At 46.7% G+C, this 18242-nt stretch overlaps 2 long non-coding RNA genes and 9 other non-coding genes across 11 annotated transcripts; 5 read left to right on the forward strand and 6 right to left on the reverse strand.

Annotated features, from left to right (window-relative positions):
• Positions 1 to 1078: 1078 nt before the first annotated feature.
• On the reverse strand, positions 1079 to 1151 carry TRNAV-UAC (transfer RNA valine (anticodon UAC)). The gene has a single exon. It is a non-coding gene; the product is annotated as a tRNA-Val (tRNA).
• A 295-nt stretch (positions 1152 to 1446) lies between these two features.
• Positions 1447 to 1519, reverse strand: TRNAV-UAC (transfer RNA valine (anticodon UAC)). The gene has a single exon. It is a non-coding gene; the product is annotated as a tRNA-Val (tRNA).
• A 234-nt stretch (positions 1520 to 1753) lies between these two features.
• Positions 1754 to 1851, forward strand: TRNAR-UCU (transfer RNA arginine (anticodon UCU)). The gene is made up of 2 exons: positions 1754 to 1790; positions 1816 to 1851. It is a non-coding gene; the product is annotated as a tRNA-Arg (tRNA).
• A 375-nt stretch (positions 1852 to 2226) lies between these two features.
• On the forward strand, positions 2227 to 2309 carry TRNAL-UAA (transfer RNA leucine (anticodon UAA)). The gene has a single exon. It is a non-coding gene; the product is annotated as a tRNA-Leu (tRNA).
• A 4556-nt stretch (positions 2310 to 6865) lies between these two features.
• On the forward strand, positions 6866 to 6938 carry TRNAK-UUU (transfer RNA lysine (anticodon UUU)). The gene has a single exon. It is a non-coding gene; the product is annotated as a tRNA-Lys (tRNA).
• A 995-nt stretch (positions 6939 to 7933) lies between these two features.
• On the reverse strand, positions 7934 to 8006 carry TRNAF-GAA (transfer RNA phenylalanine (anticodon GAA)). Its single transcript has one exon. It is a non-coding gene; the product is annotated as a tRNA-Phe (tRNA).
• A 1224-nt stretch (positions 8007 to 9230) lies between these two features.
• Positions 9231 to 9290, forward strand: LOC115936354 (U7 small nuclear RNA). The gene has a single exon (XR_004071847.1). It is a non-coding gene; the product is annotated as a U7 small nuclear RNA (small nuclear RNA).
• Positions 9291 to 10759: 1469 nt separating this feature from the next.
• On the reverse strand, positions 10760 to 10832 carry TRNAK-UUU (transfer RNA lysine (anticodon UUU)). Its single transcript has one exon. It is a non-coding gene; the product is annotated as a tRNA-Lys (tRNA).
• Positions 10833 to 12779: 1947 nt separating this feature from the next.
• Positions 12780 to 16276, reverse strand: LOC129525496 (uncharacterized). The gene is made up of 4 exons (XR_008669841.2): positions 16173 to 16276; positions 15415 to 15500; positions 14219 to 14311; positions 12780 to 13009 (listed from the first exon to the last, which is right to left on the reverse strand). It is a non-coding gene; the product is annotated as an uncharacterized lncRNA (long non-coding RNA).
• A 57-nt stretch (positions 16277 to 16333) lies between these two features.
• On the forward strand, positions 16334 to 18014 carry LOC134759287 (uncharacterized). Its single transcript, XR_010135392.1, has 2 exons — positions 16334 to 16613; positions 17708 to 18014. It is a non-coding gene; the product is annotated as an uncharacterized lncRNA (long non-coding RNA).
• Positions 16768 to 16840, reverse strand: TRNAF-GAA (transfer RNA phenylalanine (anticodon GAA)). The gene has a single exon. It is a non-coding gene; the product is annotated as a tRNA-Phe (tRNA).
• Positions 18015 to 18242: the final 228 nt, after the last annotated feature.

Consider the following 18242-nt stretch of genomic DNA (forward strand, 5'->3'; position numbering starts at 1 on the left):
TCTGCTCAGCATTGTTCCTAAGACTAGATACAATTTAAGTGTTCATCAAAAGGCATAAAGAATTGTGATATATCCAAACACAGGAAGTAAAAGGATAAGCGAAGATGTATGAACGAAATAGGAAGATTTTCAGAATATTGTTGAGGAAATGGGAGCGGTACCTATGTGTGCTACCTTCGTACAAAAAGCGTGAAGTGGCTTTTAAAGTAAATGTACGTGTATACTGGTGAATGCATAGACAATTTCTGAAGGGTCACAAAAGAAACAGCTAACCATTGAAAGATGGGATGGAAACATCACTTGTGAAATACGTGGAGGGATTCTGAATTCTGTGCATGAAATCAATTTTTCAAAAAGCTTTTTTTTTGAGACGGCTGTCTCCCAGGCTGGAGTGCAGTGGCGCGATCTCGGCTCACTGCAAGCTCCGCCTCCCGGGTTCGCGCCATTCTCCTGCCTCAACCTCCCGAGTAGAGTAGCTGGGACTACAGGCGCCCGCCACCACGCCTGGCTAATTTTTTTTGTATTTTTAGTAGAAACGGGGTTTCACCGTGCTAGCCAGGATGGACACGATCTCCTGACCTCGTGATCCGCCCGCCTCAGCCTCCCAAAGTGCTGGGATTACAGGCATGAGCCACCGCGCCTGGCCTCAAAAAGCATTTTTAATTTAAATAAATAATGAGGGCAGTGAACTTGGAGTTAATCAGCAAAGAGGGGGCGGCCTTCGTGATGTCCTTCGACTTAGTGGTGGCAATTTTTAGAGATGGCCAAAGCAAGGCTTAGGAGAAGGTAGGTGAGCCAAGGGGCAACACCCAGGAACCCAGAAGCCGGCTGGCCAGGTAGTGGAAAGGCGCAGGCGCAGGGGCGCGCGAAGCCTCGGTGGAGCGGAGCCGCCTGCACCTCGACAGAGGCGCCACACGGGGGCCGCCGCGGAGGCCGACTCAGCGCCGAGCGCTAAGAGAAACCGGGCTGATGCAGCAGGCGGGGAACAAACCGTAGAAATTCTTGAGACACCGGTTCGTCGCCAGCTTCCTGGTGCAAAACCCCACAGCTGGCTCACAAAATGCTAGGTATTATCTCGTGGTTCCACTGGGGCTCGAACCCAGGACCTTCTGCGTGTAAAGCAGACGTGATGACCACTACACTATGGAACCCCACACGCTAAAAACGCTCCTCCAGGATTTGATAATTGTTCAAAACGATATTTTGGCACTGGGAAATGGTTATGTAGACTTGACATCCGGCGATTGTGCACAGAGAAAAACTTTCAAAAGGATTCCTCATTTTCCAGTATTCAGAAGAGCACGACCGCACAGAAACATTGTCAAAATGTCTGCGTCTCCAGCTTCCTGAACCAAAACCCACAATTGGGCTCGCAAATTGTTAATACTAAACATTATAAAGAAAGGAAAGAAAAGAAAAGAAAAGAAAAACGTGTGAATCACGCCGTGGTTCCACTGGGGCTCGAACCCAGGACCTTCTGCGTGTAAAGCAGACGTGATAACCGCTACACTATGGAACCGCATGCGGGGTGGCCTTTTCTGGGTTTAGCAATTCTGCATAAACACATGTTAACAACGTGGACTGAAAGGGATTTACTGCTCAGCGATCACGAAAAGAGAAACTTTCACCAGGATTACAGACTTTCCAGTGTGATTCCTACCCACACTCTCTTTAGAGACAAAGGTTCCACACTTACTTGTGGAAAGAAAGTGCCCCCCCTGATGTGTTCATCGCGGAGATGTTGCACGTGTCTGGCTCTGTGGCGCAATGGATAGCGCATTGGACTTCTAGATAGATATCTAGATAGATAGAGAAATTCAAAGGTTGTGGGTTCGAGTCCCACCAGAGTCGCTTTTTGTTTGAAGAAGGGCAAATGGAAAGTTAGGCGGAGGGAATGGATATAAAATAGATGAAACGAAAACTATCTACCATTTAAAATTTCCAGAATGATGTGAATTGCAGCTAATTGCAGTTCCTGGTTATGTCCCTTCACTTGAAGGCGTTAAGAATCCCGTTCCTCTATCGAGCCTTTTCTCCTTCACTTTTACCTGGCCCCAGTTTGTAGTGGCGAGATAAAGAAGTTAGGGAAATATAATCAAAGTTACCAAGTTTTTTCCCCATATTATTCTTTTATATCAGGAAAAAAAGTAATTTTAAATTGTTCCGAAACTTTAGTCGCCTAGTGTTACCCGAGTTGCCTTAAAATAACACGTTGTTTCATCAATTACCAGAATGGCCGAGTGGTTAAGGCGTTGGACTTAAGATCCAATGGATTCATATCCGCGTGGGTTCGAACCCCACTTCTGGTAAAGAGTAGTTGTTTTTCCTGGCAAAACCTTTTATCCTAATCCTTGGCAATCCATTTTGCAATCTTAGGCGCCCAGATAACAATAACTATAGTTAATATCATTTTGCCAGATACCTTACATATGGCGACAGCTTCACAGTTTATGGTTTGAAAAGTAGAAAACGTCTGAAAAAAAGAGAGAAAACATCTGGGTCCAGCTATATGGGAGTGAGGGAGCACAGAGCGAGAGGCACATTGTGCTGCAAAAACGTTCACTCCGAGTCGACAGTTATTTCTTGAGATCCTATTACGTGCTAAGTACTGTTCTAAACACTGGGGTTGTGGTGATGTAAGTTTTTTTTTTTTTCTTTTAAAGCAAAACAACAAAAAATACAAGAGCCTTACCATCAAGACCACTGCCCAATGTCACTTACATGACAAAGTGACAGAAGAAAAATATGGTTTAAAAACAAGCAGACAGCCGGGCACGGTGGCTGACGCCTGTAATCCCAGCACTTCGGGAGGACGAGGCGGGTGGATCACCTGAGGTCAGGAGTTTGAGACAAGCCTGGCCAACATGGCGAAACTCTCCGTCTCTACTAAAAATACAAAAATTAGCCGGGCATGGTGGCGCGTGTCTGTAATCCCAGCTACTAGGAGGGCTGAGGCAGGAGGATCGCTTGAACCTGGGAGGCGGAGGTTGCAGTGAGCCGAGATGGTGCCACTGCACCCCAGCCTGGGCAACAGAGAGAGACTTCATCTCAAAAAAAAAAAAAAAAAAAAAAAAAAAAGCAGACAGGTTTGGTGCGGTGGCTCACGCCTGCAATCCCAGCGCTTTGGGAGGCCAAGGCAGGAGGATTGCTTGAGGCTAGGGGTTTGCAACCAGCTTCAGCAAGAACGTGAGACACTGTCTCTATTTAAAAAAAAAAATTTTTTTTAATTAAAAATAAATAAAAACAACTGGACAAATTGGAGAATTTGAGAGATAGCGATATGTACTATACAGAAAATAAAACAAGGCAGCCCAACAGAATGGCTTTTCTCAGGACAAACTTATTCCATTTGATTATGAAAATCATCGTCCTTGACAGAAATGTTCTTCCCCTCTCTCTACCAAACAAAAACTTCCAAGGACTAATTCTGACCCTCCTCCTCCACTAAAAGCCTTTCCTGACCAATCACCCTCATTCAACTCTCCATTCTTTCATTCAAGGACAGTTTTTGAGAGCTTTCAGTGAGGCACTGACCCAGGGATTGCAGATATACAGAGAGTTCCTGTCCTCACAGCAGAAACATTCTAGGAGGAAAACAGATTCGTTAAACAGGTGTTTAAGGTAGGTTGTAGTGGGCACAGCAACAGAGACAGGCTCAGAGCCCAGTTCCTAACCCTGTCTGGAAAGGATCAAGCAGGGATCTCTGGGGCAACTCCTGAACCCTGTCTGTAAAGATCAGCCAGAACCTTCCAAAAAAAAAAAAACCACTGTGGAATGCTAAATGAAATACTAACAGTTCCCTATGTTGTTGTTTGTTTGTTTGTTTTGACACAGAGTCTTGCTCTGCCGCTCAGGCTGAAGTGCAGTGGCGCCATCTCTACTCACTGCACCCTTCAGCTCACTGCAACCTCCGCCTCCCGGGTTCAAGCGATTCTCTTGTCCCAACCTCCCGAGTTGCTAGGATTACCGGCGCGTGCCACCACGCTCGGCTAATTTTTGTATTTTTTTGTAGAGGTGGGATTTCGCCATGTTGGTCAGGCTTCTCTCGAACTCGTGGCCTCAAGCGATTAGCCCGCCTCAGCCTCTCAAAATGTTGGGATTACAGGTGTGAGCCACCGCACCCGGCCTACTTCCCAGTGTTAAGCAGTCCACTGCCACGCAGTTAACACTTGATACAGTTAAGAGTTTGAGACTTTTGGTCTGTGTTCGGTGCCTATCAAGCTGGTCTGTCCCAGAACAGGAAACGCATCTTCATGCTTTTATTCATTCAAAGCTGTACTCAGTGACCAGTGTTACTCAGTTACTGTACTCAGTAACTCAGTGTACCTGGCACTTTTGTAAGAAGTGGAGGTTCACCGGGCGTGGTGGCTCACGCCTATAATCCCAGCACTTTGGGACACCGAGGCGGGTGGATCGTGAGATCAGGAGTTCGCGACCAGCCTGGCCAGCATGGTGAAGCCCCATCTCTACTAAAAATACAAAAATTAGCCGGGTATGGTGGCGTGCGCCTTAATCCTGGCTACTAAGGAGGCCGAGGAAGAATAGCTTGACCTCAGGAGACGGAGGTTGCAGTGAGCTGAGATTGCGCCACTGCACTCCAGCCTGGGCGACAGAGCGAGACTCCGTCTCAAAAAAAAAAAAAAAAGAAGAAAAAAAAAAGAAGAAGTGGACGTTCAGAGGTTTGGAAAGAAACAGGCCAAAGGCTCATAACCCCGTGGGACTGACCTCACAAGACACAGGCACCTCCTTTCCAAGGGGTCTGGTTTTAGTTTTCTTCCTTGAGCCGAGGCTTGCCATCTGATGCCTAGGGATCCACATCTTCATTTGTGAAAACTGTACCTGTCAAATTTGTGATTTTTCAATACCAACAACTCCCATCCAAAACAATGAGGCATGGAGGGAGTCCCGCAGAGGAGGAAGTGTGTGATTTAACCCTTTTCTTCTGGCTCTTTATAGAAAAACTTCAAAGGAAGCTTTGATCTAAGGTGCCACTTCTGCCGTCCCAGAAGCATGGAATATTTTATTAATAACAAATCATATTTTTCCCAGGACTTTGGGAGGCTGAGGCAGGCGGATCACATGAAGTCAAGAGTTCCAGACCAGGCTGGCCAACATGGTGAAACCCCGTGTATACTAAAAATACAAAAATTTGCCAGGCATGGTGGCAGGCGCCTGTAGTCCCAGCTACTCGGGAGGCTGAGGCAGGAGAATCGCTTGAACCTGAGAGGAGGAGGTTGCAGTGAGCCGAGGTCGCGCCATTGCACTCCAGCCTGGGCGACAAAAAAAGAAAAAAGAAATAAAGAAAAGAAAGAAAGAAAGAGAAAGGAAGGAAGGAAGGAAGGGAGAAAGAAAGAAGGAAAGAAAGAAAGGAAGGAAGGAGAAAGAAAGAAAGAAAGAAAGAAAGAAAAAGAAAGAAAGAAAGAAAGAAGAAAGAAAAGAAAAGAAAAAGAAAATAGTGAAAACGTCCTCTCACAGGCTTCATTGCCATTCCTCAAAATGTAGCCTTTTTATCAGGTTATTTTCTATCTTTATAGACCTTCCATGTATACGCAAACAAGATTTATATATAATTATATGTATTATTAAAGGATATATGTTTATATACGCTCATATACAGAAATCCTTTAATTTCTTTTTTTTTTTTTTTTTTTTTTTGAGACGGTGTCTTGCTCTGTCGCCCAGGCTGGAGTGCAGTGGCTCGATCTCCGCTCACTGCAAGCTCCGCCTCTTGGGTTCACACCATTCTCCTGCCTCAGCCTCCCGAGTAGGTGGGACTACAGGCGCCCGCCACCACGCCCAGCTAATTTTTTTTTTTTTTTTTTTTTGTATTTTTTAGTAGAGACGGGGTTTCACCGTGTTAACCAAGACAGTCTTGATCTCCTGACCTAATGATCCTCCCGCCTCGGCCTCCCAAAGTGCTGGGATTACAGGCGTGAGCCACCACGCCCAGCTGAATTCTCTTTCAAGGGATCCAATGCTTTAAGAAATGAGATGGCAAAGAAGTTATGAAGAAACAGGTCGAATTATAGAATTGACTAATTAGGTACGTCTGGGACACAGCTACCAAGGTAACAGACTCCCTAAAAAGATAAAATCCAGCCTGTAGCTTGCCTGATCAAAATCTTTCAATGGACGCTTTAGCTAAATGGTCAGATGCCCAAGGTTAGTAAATATCATCATTTTCCATTTGCTCTTCCCTCGGCTAGAAACCTCTTTCCAAGTCTTCAGGTGCCCAGTCGCTATCCACAGCTCGGTTCAGGCATCATCACTCCCTGGAAAACTTGGCTCTTACTTCGGGTGCCGACCAAGTCCTCCGGGGTCCGCAAAGGCTGGCATCCCACCACCAACGCGCGTGACTAGGGTCTTCTGTTTTGTGCGTCTTCCAGTTCCACTGAGGGCCGAGACTTTGTCTTTGCGGCCCCAGTACTTGCTTAGTTCCGAGAGTGCGGTTTGCACTCAGTAAGTGTCTAATCGATTACTGGAAACCTAATTTTTCATCACTGCTTCTCCCACAAGAAGCTCTAGGACTGACTCCTCAAAGACCAAAACTGGAATTAGAAATCCCGCTGTTTACCCGGAGGCCCGGTCAAATGTCTTAAATCTGGGAGGATTCCTCCTGGGAAATTCCAGTTAGGGCGCGGAGCAGGTCAGGAAGGAGGTTACTTTTTGGGTCTTTATCGTCTATGATGGGAGAAAAAGAGAAATGAAGACTCGATTTTGCTGAACGCCTGCTCAATGTCAATTTTGCCAGTTCATCTCTCAAGAAATCAGCAAAAAGACTCAGAATTGTAATCGCGAAGGGAAAGAATGCGGCCACGTGGCCTATTTTCCTGTGGATAGACTAAGCAAACGGGCCTCTTCAGGGGCCCGGATAGCTCAGTCGGTAGAGCATCAGACTTTTAATCTGAGGGTCCAGGGTTCAAGTCCCTGTTCGGGCGGATGCTGTTTTAGTTTCCAATACAAATGGATTTGGGCGAGGCTGAGCGAAAGGAACGTTATGTGAAACCCGCTTGGGGTGCCCCCTCCTTGAGGGAAACCAAAACTTGCTAGTGGGTTTTTGCCAGAAGAAGTGAAACGTGTGGAAAATGCCAAGAAACTTTATCTTCCAATCGCAGGCTTTTCTTTTCCAACCTTTATACGTTGCTTTGTCTTAGGATATTTTTTCTTTTAAATTGTATTTTATATTCAAAACAGATCAATAAACACATCGTCAGAGTCACAATAGTAATATTCTTGGCAAGAATTGTGCAGCTTTTGGCACCGAGGAATGTTTTCAGGCACTTTTTATTAAAAGTGCGATGAGGAAACTGAGACTCAAGAAATATTTCAGATGAAGACACGTAAAGACGCAAGATTCCTACATCTCCAACTGGACGCAGTCCTTCACCAGATTCTTAATGCTCTGGTGGGCCCCTGACTTGTGTCTCTTGCGGTAAAGACTAATGCCTTTGAACACTGTCCTCATGTCTGTCGTCGATGAAAAAACGTGCAGCCCCAGAGAGCTGACTATACTGGTGATCAAACCCAAGACCTTCCGCCTGTGGAACAGGCGTGTTGGCCACCTCAATAACAAATCTTGTGCCACGTATTGCCATTTAACATCCAATAGTATAAATAGGGCGATTACGGAACTGGGAAGAAATCATTCTACGACTTCTGATTCCTTTGAGAGGCTTAAGTTCATCATGCATCCTCATAATGACTTTGACTTCTGATTTCTCGAGAAGCTTATTCTTTGCATCCTTATAACACCTTACTAAATACTTCGTCTCATTAGTTTGTGCCCGCTTAAGAGACAAGAACAGCCGTCTCTGGGTGTGTACGGCGTAGGTGCAAACGTGCAAGGGTACTGGGGAGGGAGGCGAGCCTCCAGAGAGGCTAAGAAGTGGACCGTAGCCCTGTCTGTTCAAAGGGGTTGAGCCAACAAAAGGTCTGCCGAAACCCGGGATCGAACCAGGGACCTTTAGATCTTCAGTCTAACGCTCTCCCAACTGAGCTATTTCGGCGAAGACATGAGATGGTCCCGCCCTGTCAAGGAAATTTAAAAGAAAAAAAGAGAAACCGGGCGTGGTGGCTCACGTCTGTAATGCCTGCGCTTTGGGAGCCCGAGGCAGGTGGATTACCTGAACTCGGGAGTTCGAGACCAGCCTGGCCAACATGGTAAAACCCCATCTCTACTAAAAATACAAAAAAAATTAGCCGGGCGTGGTAGCGAGCCCCTGTAATCCCAGCTACTTAAGAGGCTGAGGCGGGAGCATCGCTTGAACCTGGGAGGCGGAGGTTGCAGTGAGCCGAGATGGCGCCATTGCACTCCAGCCTGGGCGACAAGAGCGAAACTCCGTCTCAAATAATAATAATAACAATAATAATAATCCTGTTTCCTCCCACTTCCAGGCTTTTAGTTCATTTCACCTTCCAAACTGTATTATTTTTAGCCCTGAGGTTTTAAGAGCAATCAGTAAGAAAATTAGTTCCTTTCATGTGAGGAAACTTTCGCGTTCTGCCTTTTCCCAGGCCACATTGTGTTGTCTTCCTCACGCTTTCTCTCTTCCCAGGGCCCTAATAAGAGTAAGAACCGCCGCTTTCTAAGAACCTACTGTGTGTCCAGCAGGGATCTACAGCATTGCATTCAGTTCCGTCCTCCCCCACGCCTGCCTTTAATTGATATGATAATATACAAATTTTTTAATGAATAACAAATGTGCCACCAATCATCCAGAACTATTAGGGAGGCTCCAAAGCATCAAAGGCTGAACACCATGGCTGGAGAGGGAATGAACTGGAGGAGGGAAAGGAGGAAAGACTGGGGGGACCCAGAGCTCTCCACCCTTGTCCTCTCGCTCCAGCCTGGTCTGTTCTTGCTCATTCAGAAACTGGTTGGAGTAAAGAGATTCCCCTTTTCAAGATTGCCAAAAGTGGAACTGATCACTTTCGAAGGGACTCCTTCAGGAAGAAGGAGAAAAATTCGAGAAACTTACCTGTTTCTCTCTCTGGAACGCCTTCTGACCCCTGAGATTTACTTTCCTCAATAAAGAAGCTCGCCTCGCCCACCCAGCCCACTCTTCCTAGGAGCAGCGAGGATCGCTGTCCCTCCAGCACATACCAGTCAACTCAAGTCATCTGAATATGGGCACATTGGGCACATATTTCTTTGTAATTGTTCCTCTCCTATTACAATATGTATCTGTTGTTTCATCCTTAGACTGAAAGCTCTTTAAAAATTATGGTAACAGTGTTACAGCTCTTCCAGAATTTGTTTAGCAGGTTTTCTGGTTTTCACAGGAAAATAAAAACAATAATTATAATAATGGCTACCGTGTTTTGAATGCTTGCTTTTAGGCTATTAAGCACAGTACATGCATTGGTATCCCATTTAATTATCACAAGCTTATGAGATGGAAGCTATTATTATTCCCTTTCTCCTGGGGAAACTGAGCTTTAGAGAGCGGGAGGTAATGCTGGGATCTGTGTGGACCACGGTAGAGCATTCCTGTGGGCAGGGTGAAGGCCCTGCCTCACGACTGGGTGCGGTCGCCATCCTGGCCTTTCCCCACTAATCAGGACTCACTGGGCACCACAGTCCACCAGCTAAGAGGGCAGCCTCTTACACGTTCAGCCCACATCCCCATCCTGTCAATGAGGAGATCAAGACCGACTTTCTTCTGTTGCCTGGCTGAAGCCAGGAAGGCTCCATCATTAGCCAAGCAAGGGATGCAACCGGTCCCTTCACTTCACAGGGAAATTAGCTCACCTTGATGACCTTACATTCTAAAAACCGCTGCAGAAGCCGATGTTTCCCCACACCCCGCCTTTTTTTTTCTTTGAGACAGAGTCTCGCACTGTCGCCCGGGCTGGAGTGCAGTGGCGCGATCTCGGCTCACTGCAACCTCCGCCTTCCGGGTTCAAGCGATTCTCCTTCCTCAGCCTCCCGAGTAGCTGGGATTACAGGCGCCGGCCACCACGCCCAGCTAATTTTTTTGTATTTTTACTACAGATGGCGCTTCACCATATTGGCCAGGCTGGTCTCGAACTCCTGACCTTGTGATTCGCCCGCCTCAGTCTCCCAAAGCGCTAGGATTGCCTGTTTCCCTTTTTAATTTGTAGTAGGGGAGCACTAACATTTCATTTTTCCCATTTCAGTCCCTTGAATACGCTCTCTCTTAATACACACCCTCTTCCTCCCACCAACAGAAGCTGCTGTCTCCACCTCAACTTCTTCCTTTGTTCAGATCACACTTTTGAGAGGGGAGTCAGGGGTGGATTTGACCTGGTTTAATGAGGGGAACGGCTCAGTTTGGGGCTTCAGTTTCTAGATGATCATGACTTCCTTTTCATAGTACAGAAAACTCTTTCCTAAGGTAGTAAGGAGGGCTGGGAAGGTACAGGATCCCAGCCATATTCCTCAGGCACCCAATCGGAGAGAACCCAAGAGGGAGGGTCAGCAGGAGCCATCACAGGGGAGCGAAGAGAGGCTGTCACTGGGGGGGCCTGGTCCTTTGGTATATCCGCTGTTGGGATACAGCAGCCCGGCAGGTGGCTACAGAATAATCTGCCTATTTCAGCCCCCAAAGTGATGGATTAGAAGTTTCCCGTATACCTCTGCACAAAGGCCTATCCCCATAGAGGGCTTACCCTCCGAGAAGTGTTTGGGGTCGCAGTTTACACAATCCAGGACTTTATTCCCTTCTTTTGCAGTGCGTTAACAAACAAAAGATCCTAAAATTGGTTCTTATTATTTTAATGAGGGAAAAACGAACGCCGCCCGAACAGGGACTTGAACCCTGGACCCTCAGATTAAAAGTCTGATGCTCTACCGACTGAGCTATCCGGGCTCACAACACCACGCTTGCTTCCATTAATGAAGGCTGTGTTATCATTATGCCGTGAACTAACGAGTAAGGTGGTGAATGAGTTCCTGGGTTCTTCCTTTGTGTGTGATCCAATCCAATTCCGATGCAGAAATCCGGCGAGGACTGGGAGGAGGCAAAGTCGGGCGTGGGGAGGAAGGGTGATTAGCTTGTTCTTTGGCAGCTGAATACAGATTCGTTAAATAAAGCACGTTCTCCTTATATTTAGAGACTGCGTGGCAAACGTGAACCCTCAGTTCAGCAAAACCAAGCAGGGGAGCGAAAAAGCGGCCCACGCATTGAACTGTCTGCACCGCCTACGCGTGTCTTAGCCCTGAACCCAAAGCGCATCCGGTTAGAAACCACAGTTCAGTGGTTAAAGACATCAGGCTGCCCCTTCCGAGGAGACGCCACTTCGTGATTCCTTGCCTCCACCCCAGGTGCCCACCTCAAAAAAGTAGCGCGAAGCAGATTAGCTGAAAAGAGATGACGGGTGGTAGCCATAGCTCGCCGGCGATCCGGTGAGCGCGCCCCGGACCCACCCCGCCCCCACAGCCCCGGCTTCGACGCACGCGCAGCTCCGTCTCAGCTCGCTAGCCGACCCGCCCCTCCCACTTCTCCCCTGTACACGCAGCTGTTTTCTTCTCACAGATCCCATCAAGAACTTTCAGTCCTCTAGGCCTCGCACGTGCTGTCCCATCGATACCTGAAATGTCACCTTCCTTTCAACTCCTTTCCCCTCGTTACCTCCAAGCACCTACAGAGAAGGAAAAATAATCTTCCTTCTACCAATTTGAGTTCTCAGCTGGGACTCCTGTAACAACAGACAGAATGAAGAGAAAAACAAGTGTATTAACATGTGCATTTCATATATACATGGGACATACCCAGGGAATGAGTAATTCCAAAGGTGTGGCTGAGAACTCCATTTTATACAGCATCGTCAACAAAGAACAATCTCCAACAAAGTTGGAGAAGTGACAACACAAAGGAAAAGGACCTTAAAGGCCGGGCGCGGTGGCTCACGCCTGTAATCCCAGCACTTTGCGAGGCCGAGGCGGGCGGATCACCTGAGGTCAGGAGTTCGAGACCAGCCTGACCAACATGTGGTGAAACCCCGTCTCTACTAAAAATACAAAAATTAGCCGGGCGTGGTGGCGCGCGCCTGTAATCCCAGCTACTCAGGAGGCTGAGGCAGGAGAATCGCTTGAACTCGGAGGCAGAGGTTGCAGTGAGCCGAGATCGCGCCACTGCACTCCAGCCTGCGCGACAGAGCAAGACTCTGTCCCAAAAAAAAAAAAAAAAGAAAGAAAGCAAAAAGAAAGGACCTCGGGTCTCCAGGGACAGCAAATTGTGGGAAAGCAAATATATGGGAAATTAATGGTAGATAAAGGCAGGTTCCTAAAGCTTGTTAAATATACTCCTGTGGTCCCCTCTGTTCACGTCTCCAAGCTGTTAAGGACCTAAAGTTGTCTTAGGTTATCAACCTTTGTCCTTCCTGGTAGAGAAAGGAGGAGGAACGACTTTGTAAATGTATATCCTGCTTTTAGGCAGATAGGGGGAGGCTATGGAGCTTTATTTTAATCAGCTTCTTCCCAATTGCCTTTAGCGCAAAATAATCCTTAGGCCGGAGTGGCATATTTTGGGGTGGTATATACTGCTACCCTTTACACCTTTGAGAATGCAGCTTGGCCAAAGCAGTAGTTCCGCCTGTAATTCCAGCGCTTTGGAGGCCGAGGCGGGCCAATCACTTGAGGTCAGGAGTTTGAGACTAGCCTGGCCAACATGGTGAAACCTGGTCTCTACCAAAAAATACAAAAATAGCCGAGTGCGGTGGCGCACACCCGTAGTCCCAGCTACTCGGGAGGCTGAGGCAGGAGAATCGCTGGAACCCAGGAAACAGAGGTTGCAATGAGCCGAGATGGCCTTTAATCAATGCTTTAATAGAGAAATATGCAAGACCTTTGGTAACCCAGAGAAATCACTAAAAGGAAGGCAGAGTAGCACCTGGCAGGGGGGAAAGGCATTAGAACTGTGCCTTGAAAGGTGAGTAGGAGTGTGCAGGTATGCAGGAAATGTGATTCAGCCAGAAATACCGTGTCTTCTTCTCTGAGCTTGAATTCCAAATGCTTCTCACCAGGATTCCCCCTCTCCTCTTCAGGCTGAAAACAGACAGGGCTTGCCTTTTTAGGGCAAAGGCTAGGCCCAACATTTCCTAGGAATATGCCTCCCACTTTTGGTCCCAAGGTGGTTGGCTTTTGCTCAGAGCAATAGTAACAATCTCATTCTTCACTCTTACCTGTGTGTATAAGTAACACTTTAAAGCATGCTGTCAGGTTCTCCAAAGAAACAGAACCAGTAGGACAGAGACAGATAGAAACAGAGGTAGAGAAAGATTATTTTAAGAGCTTGGTTCACACATTGTGGGGGTCAGCAAACCCAAAACCTGTAGGGCAGACTAACGGTTTGAAAATTCAGATAAGAGTTAAGGTTGCCATCTTGAGTTTAAATTCAGCAGGGCAGGCCAGGTGCTGTGGTTCATGCCTGTAATCCCAACACTTTGGGAGACCGAGACGGGTGGATGACCTGAGGTCAGGAGTTCCAGACCAGCCTGGCCAACACGGTAAAACCCCGTCTCTACTAAAAATACAAAAATTAGCCAGGCGTGGTGGTGCACACCTGTAGTTGAGCTACTTGGGAGGCTGAGGCAGGAGAATCTCTGGAACCCAGGAGGCAGAGGTTGCAGTGAGCCCAGATGGCGCCACTGCACTCCAGTCTGGGTGACAGACCAGGACTCCATCTCAAAAAATTAAATAAATAAATAAATAAATTCAGCAGGGCAGTAAGCTGGAGACTCAGGAAGGCAGGTTTTCTATACCAAAGTTTTTTTTGTTTGTTTGTTTTTGTTTGAGATGGAGTCTTGCTCTGTTGTCCAGGCTGGAGTGCAGTGGCTCAATCTTGGCTCACTGCAACCTCCGCCTCCCAGGTTCAAGCAATTCTCCTGTCTCAGCCTCCCAAGTAGCTAGGATTACGGGCATGCGCCACCATGCCCGGCTAATTTTTGTATTTTTAACAGAGATGGGGTTTCACCATGTTGGCCAGGCTGGTCTGGAATTCCTGACCTCAGGTGATCTGCCCGCCTCGGCCTCCCAAAATGCTGGGATTACAGGCGTAAGCCACCTCGCCTGGCCTATAGCAAAGTTTTTAGGAGAATTCCTTCTTCTTCAGAAACTCCAGTCTTTGCTCTTAAAGGCTTCAGCTGATTTAATGAGGCACATTATAAAGGGTGATCTTCTTTACCTGGAGTCTACTGATTTAAACGTTAATCACATGTAAAAAATACCTTCATTGCCAGGGGCTGTGACTCATACCTGTAGTCTCAGCACTTTGAAAGGCCGAGGCAGGCAGATCGCTTGAGCTCCGGAGTTCGAGACCAGCCTGGGCAACATGGCGACACCCCGTCTCTATAAATACAAAAAATTAACCGGACGTGATGCTGCGTACCTGTGGTCCCAGCTACTAGGGAGGCTGAGGCCAAAGAATGACTTGAGGCCCAGGAGGTCAAGGCTGCAGTGAACTGTGATGGTGCCACTGCACCCCACCCCTGGGCAACAGAACAAGACCCTGTCTCAAAAGAAACAAACAAACAAACCAAAAACACCTTCCTAGTAACATCTAGAATGGCGTTCGACCAAACCTCATGCAAAGTTTAATTCTCTAGTCTATTAGATGATCAGTTGGGGTTTCTTCTTATTGATCACCATTGGACTTTCAAGAGCCCCTCATCAAAATACATCTTTCCACCCAAGAACTCAATGATTTTGGGGATGAAGCCCCATATCAGCTAGCATATTGGCAAACATTAACAGAAAGGGGAGAGGGGTATAAATAGGCCTAAAAACCATATGGCTGGCTTCATTTTGCCTTTTACCACACTGTGAGTTCTTAGAATGTGACAGATGGATCTCCTTCCTCTCCCTCCATGGTCCAGCCTGACTAAAAAGAAGGCACTCCCTAAGTGTGTTTTTCCATTGCCTTGCCTTGAGTGGAGTGGCTCATCTTTTTTTTTTTTTTTTTAAGACGGAATTTCGCTCTTGTTGTCCAGGCTGGAGTGCAATGGTGTAATCTCGGCTCACGGCAACCTCTGCCTCCTGGGTTCAAGCGATTCTCCTGCCTCAGCCTCCCGAGTAGCTGGGATGACAGGCATGCACCACCACGCCCGGTTAATTTTGTATTTTTAGTAGAGACGGGATTTCTCCATTTTGGTCAGGCTGGTCTTGAACTCCCAACCTCAGGTGATCCACCCACCTCAGCCTCCCAAAGTGCTGGGATTATAGGCGTGAGCCACTGTGCCCGGCTGTGGTTCATCATCTTAATGAGGCTTTCTACCGAAATTCAATCCATATCCTCCGAGTTCCACTGACCTCCGCCCCCATGCCGGACAAGCATGGACAACTCTGGAAGCCTAGAAACTGGTGGGATGGCCGATTCCCGGGGTGTTTCCTAGTGATCTCTGCCAGGAGCTTCTCTGTTGGTGCTGATAACAAATTAGCCAATGGATACAAACCTGTTTTGTAAACTGCCAGGTGTTGAAGATCAAACGGTGTCCTCTGAAATTCAGTTCTTCCTGCATACAGCGTCTGGATATCTTTGCTGGGGCGGAGAAGGTGGTGCATAGGGTTCAGAGGGGTGCAAGGATATGATGTACAAGTGACTTGCAATTTGGAAAATAAAAATACAGGATGTCCAGTTAAATCCAATTTCACAGAAACAACAAATATGTACTTTGTATGTTCCATGCAACATTTGGGACATGTTTATACTAAAAAGTATTTGTTGTTTCTCTGAAATTCAAATTTTGGCCGGGTTCAGTGGCTCGTGCCTGTAATCCCAACACTTTGGGAGGCTGAGGCAGGAGGATGACCTGAGGTCAGGAGTTCGAGACCAGCCTGGCCAACATGGTGAAACCCTGTCTCTACTAAAAATACAAAAATTAGCCGGGCACCTGTAATCCCAGCTACTCCGGAGGCTGAGGCAGGAGAATCACTTGAACCCGGGAGGCGGAGGTTACAGTGAGCCGAGATCACGCCACTGCACTCCAGCATGGGAGCAAGACTCCATCTTAAAAAAAGGAAAACAAGAAAAAAGAAAAGAAAAGGAAAAAGAAAAAAAAAAGAAATTAATTGGACGTCCTGTATTTGGTCTTCTAACCCTAGTGTAGATTTAAACCAGAAAGGGCTTCCGATCTCTGTCTCCCGCCCCACCTAAGAGCTGTTCTAGGGTCCTTGTTATTGTTTTTGTTTTCTTTTTTAAAGACAGTTTCACCGTGTTGGCCACGCTGGTCTCGAACTCATGACCTCAAGTAATCCGTCCGCCTCGACTTCCCAAAATGCTGGGATTACAGGCGTGAGCCACCGCGCCCGGCCCCGGTCCTTGTTACGGTTTAAAAAGCTGGACAAAGCCCGTGCGCCGAACGCTTTCGAGGACTTCTTTGGCCAAGCGGGGGCCCGGGCTGTCACCATTCCCGGCGAGCCCGCGACCAAGCAGGCGGCGGAGGCGGCGCAGGCCGAGAGCTCCCGCCCCTCTGACCCTGAGAGAAAGGTCGCAGCGCCCACGGCTGCCTAGAACCCGAAAGAAGAGGAGCGGGGTGCGGGGACACAGAGTTGCTCAAGAAAGTGAGCTATGCGCAGTGCTCCGGGAGAGCTTGTCTCAAACCAGGTCCCAAGTGAGGGCAGAGGCGTAACTTCGTACTGGGCAGTTTAAAAGGTAAGACATATGTCCCCAGTATCCTCCCTCCCAGGGGAAAATGACGATAAGGTTTCCCTTAACTGCCCCAGCCCGCGTGAGAACCCACAGGGTGTTGACCCTGTTGACGGCAGAAATCACATGTAGTGGTGACTAACGCCTAAAACGGAAGCGCTGCCGAAACCCGGGATTGAACCAGGGACCTTTAGATCTTCAGTCTAACGCTCTCCCAACTGAGCTATTTCGGCTGCCCTGGAAGATACTTTTCTTTTTTTCTACATAATTATAATAAAATAGTATTTGTTCCATGGTAACAAAGATCATATGGATTCAGCTAGAGGTAGGCATTTTACAAATGTTACAAAGGTGATAAGGCAAGGTGATAAGGCAAGGCCCTTGTTTACAAACTAGAAGTGATAAATCACTTTTCTCAGGGTTTTTTGTTGTTGTTGTTGTTGTTGTTTTAAGTTCCCTGCAATTTGCTTTTTTCATTTAAAAACATATTATGGACTTTTTTCATGGCAGTTATGTAGACCTATCATACTTTTTAATCCACGTTCGCCAGTATTGGATTGTATGGTGATAACATAATCTATGTAATCAAACTGACAACTATCAGCTTTTTTACCTTTTTCTATATCTCATTATTAAAAACAATACTGCCATAAATTTTTAAAATATACTTGTTTTTCTTGTGCAAAGGCGGATTTTGCAAGGTAGATATATATAAACATTGTGATTTTTACAGATATCTTCAGATTGAAATCCAGGATATATAGAAGAGGTAAGGAAGGCCATTTGTAAAGGCTTCAAATGTAGACTTTCAATGCTACCTCCACATGAGGTAAACATAGAGTCACTGTACAGTATTTGTTAAAAGCATTGATTTGCTAAACCTAGCATTAAAAATATACCTCAATTTTTGGAATACCATCTTGGCATTTTTCATTTTTAAATATATATAGTCAAAAAAAAAGAATTAAGTCAGGCTTCCCTCAAACTCTAAGAAGCAAGTTGTGGTTTAATAATATCTCTAATATGCTGATTTTATTCCTCCTCCACCTCCCATTTCATAATTTTCATCTCTTGCATTTATTCACTGAAAAATGTTTTAGCCAGAAGCGGTGTCTCTGGGAGGCCAAGGCGGGCGGATCACCTGAGGTCGGGAGTTCAAGACCAGCCTGACCAACATGGAGAAACCCCGTCTCTACTAAAGATACAAAATTAGCCGGGCGTGGTGGTGCATGCCTGTAATTCCAGCTACTCGGGAGGCTGAAGCAGGAGACTCGCTTGAACCAGGGAGGTGGAGGTTCCGGTGGGCCGAGATTGCGCCATTGCACTCCAGCCTGAGCAACAACAGCAAAACTCCGTCTCAAAAAAAAAAAAAAGTTTTATATAAACTCCATAAGGCTGTTAGAATAATTCAATGTTTTGTATTCACTTGCTTCATAAATAAGGAGCCAGCATGGACTCATTACAATTTGAAATAAAAACATGACCTTAATTTAGAATTTATAAACAATAGGCTTAAAATGGAGGATCAGTATAGACTGTCATTCTCACGAAAGATTAAGAAAAGAGTACATCTGAAATGAGATGTTTGTGGCTGTCACGCCTAAACTAGGTGACTTTACAGTTTTTTCAGACTCA

The sequence above is a fragment of the Gorilla gorilla genome, chromosome 9, assembly GCF_029281585.2.
Source record: "Gorilla gorilla gorilla isolate KB3781 chromosome 9, NHGRI_mGorGor1-v2.1_pri, whole genome shotgun sequence".
Lineage (NCBI taxonomy): Eukaryota > Metazoa > Chordata > Mammalia > Primates > Hominidae > Gorilla > Gorilla gorilla.